The sequence below is a fragment of the Epinephelus moara genome, chromosome 14 (genome assembly GCF_006386435.1).
Source record: "Epinephelus moara isolate mb chromosome 14, YSFRI_EMoa_1.0, whole genome shotgun sequence".
NCBI classification, from domain to species: domain Eukaryota; kingdom Metazoa; phylum Chordata; class Actinopteri; order Perciformes; family Serranidae; genus Epinephelus; species Epinephelus moara.
The window spans coordinates 35,896,185-35,899,298 of NC_065519.1; the positions used below are offsets into that span (position 1 = coordinate 35,896,185).

At 38.1% G+C, this 3,114-nt stretch overlaps 1 long non-coding RNA gene across 1 annotated transcript; it reads left to right on the top strand.

Annotated features, from left to right (window-relative positions):
- The first annotated feature begins 736 nt into the window (after window positions 1-736).
- On the top strand, window positions 737-2,239 carry LOC126400978 (uncharacterized). Its single transcript, XR_007571032.1, has 3 exons — window positions 737-902; window positions 1,051-1,161; window positions 1,416-2,239. It is a non-coding gene; the product is annotated as an uncharacterized LOC126400978 (long non-coding RNA).
- Window positions 2,240-3,114: the final 875 nt, after the last annotated feature.

The following is a 3,114-nucleotide window of genomic DNA, read 5'->3' on the forward strand; positions in this document are numbered from 1 at the left end:
CCAAGTAAGAACGGTAGTACATTAACCAAAATATTATGAAGGTGTTCAATCGTTTAAGTCAATTCTGCTCTTCTGGGGTTGCATCTATCTTAGTAAACTGCCACACAGAAATACACAGTGACATTTCTCATTTTCCTGTGGTATATTCTATAGTCAAGTTTACAGTTAGTTACTGTTCCTAGATTGCCTTAATTATATTACATTACTCCTGTGTGTAGGTACAGCAGCATGTGAGAAATTGACAGCGATTCTGCTGTCTACCAGACTACTGACAGACATGGAGAAGATCAGTCCACAACACCACACTTCACAGATTGAGTGTTTTCACAGTGTTATCCTGAAATTTGCACCCAAGAATGTGGTGTTCTCCTACACTGGAATGTCGTGCAGGTATTGTGTAATAATAATTCAAACTTAATATTACCATGTTCGTATTTTGTATTTATTAGTAATATATTTATATATTATATATATTTATCTGTTTAATAATCATTCATTAGACTACAGCTTACGGCGATGCACTATAATGAACGCAACAAGAGTTCATTCATCCACCACAGCGGGAGAACTCAGGTACTCCATTACATACCCGAAGTACAAACATGGGGACTTCACGGTGCGTCAACTCAAGAGTAGGCCAACTGCAGGTAATTAGTTGATTGACAGAAAAACTGCATAAATATTTAATTGGGTAAAATTATCATAACTCTGTCTTATGTGTATCATGAAGGCTACATTGACGCGTTGATGGAACTGCTTTTCCACAATGTTGTGGAAGACCCCCGTCCATATCAGGAGCTCCTGGACAAGATCCCTGTACCAGAGCCACTGTGTGCCCAGTTCACCAGGCCAGATAAGCAGGATGCAGTTGCCAGACACAAGTCCCGCTTTTCCAAGGACAGGTGAGGTTTGGCTCAATACATAATATGTTGTAGGAATACATGTATGGTTATTGATGTTAATTTAATCATTTGTGCCTTTTCTATTTCCACCTGTTGACGTATACCTGTCTTCAAACTCTAAAATCAGTCTACTTTATTTTCTCAACAGACACAGATGAGTTCCTGTCTATGGATGGGGGATAAGAACAGGCCCAAGCCCCGTCAGCCCTACTGACATTTCAGACTGAGCTGAGTACTTCATGGTTGCAGTCTTCACGTGGTATTTTAGACCATACACAAATAAGTGATTGTATTAATCAGACACCTGGTTGTATAATACTGAACATCAAACATGTAGAGAATTGACCAATGTTCTACACTGGATACAATTTCAGATTCCTGGCTGGTAATTTCATGCTTCCAAAATAGCATTTGAAACTCTAAACTTATTAACAACACATTTACTTGTAATGACTACCTCATTGACCAGAGTATGTATCTTGCTGAAGCCTCTTTTTATCTGTCTCCTACTAGAGATGCTGAGGACTGATCATCTGCTAGAGGTTGCCATCTTTCCTCTCTGGTTACATGAAACATGTCTCAGACTGTCGTCCACACGCACAGGGGCCCAATGAAGTTCCACATCGCTCAAAAGTTCCTCATCTTCAACCTTCAAGTCCCTCTGTTACCAAACACCTAATTACATTTCAAAGCTCGGTTAAAATTTCATCCATAAACCTGCACTCCACAAACACCATCAGGCTGAGGTCTATGTTGTTAAGGACATTGGTGTATATTCCCCTATTATCAGGGTCCCCATGGTCATGAAAAAGTGTATCATTTAAGCCCTTGCTGATAAAAACCCTATCCAGTAAACATGGCAGTGTTTTGATGCTATCCAAGCCAATGTTCATATTTATCATGCTTTAATTGTAATGTGGTGTTGTCAAGGTTTGAAAATTGCTTGACTTTTGAAAAAAATACTTGAGATCTGAATTCAAATCTGGACAGATAATAATGTAATGGTTGTTTCATAACAGTATTCCTGTCACAATAGCACTGTATTGTTCACAGCACAATTTGATTTAATGTGATGAAGACATATTTATGAATATATATATTTATATACTGTAATTTCAATGAAAAATTTAAAATTTTCAAAACATCTTTTGATTTATTTGTCTTTTCTAAATTATTTTCATTTCCTGAAAATATTTAATCTAAAACTAGTCTAATTCCTACTGGGAGTTTCCAATATAACCTGTATTGCATTGCAGTACATTCTGTTATGTCATAATTATATCATTCAGCACAAAAAAGAACTTTTGAAATGTTGCAATTTTATTTTTATTTTAATTGTAGTCAAGGGGGGGGGAGTTGGAAACCTGTGTAGGTTTCCCCAATTTCTGGAAACTCCAGCCTGATGCGGGTGACGGCACATGATGGGATGACCACCCTTACGTGCCGACCAAGGTATCCCCAGCACCAGCGTACAAAGTTGCGGTAGGCCAGATGTCTGTAGCAACTGCAAAAAATGAATGAATGGACTCTGGTCAGCCTTTCAGTTTTAACTGTTTTGTCATGAATGGGAATACCGTAATTGTATGTGGTAAAAAAAAAAAAAAGAATCATGAAGATGGAAATAATTTGAGATTGTCAGAAATTTGCCTTATATCACTTCATACTTGCTGACCTTATATAAACCTTGTGCAATGTATTAAAAATACTCAAGTAACACCTGTATAAAGTGAGTTTCATTTCCTAAAACTGACCTACTGAGCACAGGTTCCTCCATCTCCCCAAATAACTGCAGGTAGGTGCCATACACAGCCTGCAGCACATAGGGGTTTAGGGCAACGGGTTCAAAACCTGGGTGCATTGTTATGCAGGCTGCTCCTCCAACCTGTTCACACCTGTGCATCACCTGCACGTCAAGAAAAGCAGCATATTTTGGGGGGATTTATGCATATTGTATCAACACGTGTGTGTGTGTGTATTTATACTGTTTATGTGTGTATTTATATAATACATTGCAATCTTTATCTGGGGACAATGCAGTCATGTCAAATTGAAATATCAAATACAGATAAAGCTTGTTTGGGCTCTGTTAACTTTGTCACCTCCCTGCAACAGACATTCTCTCTAGGAGAGAGATTTGTACAGTGACCACAGGTACACCTGTTGAAAATATAGATATGTGAGTGGCTAGCTAAGAAATGCAATTATTTTATCT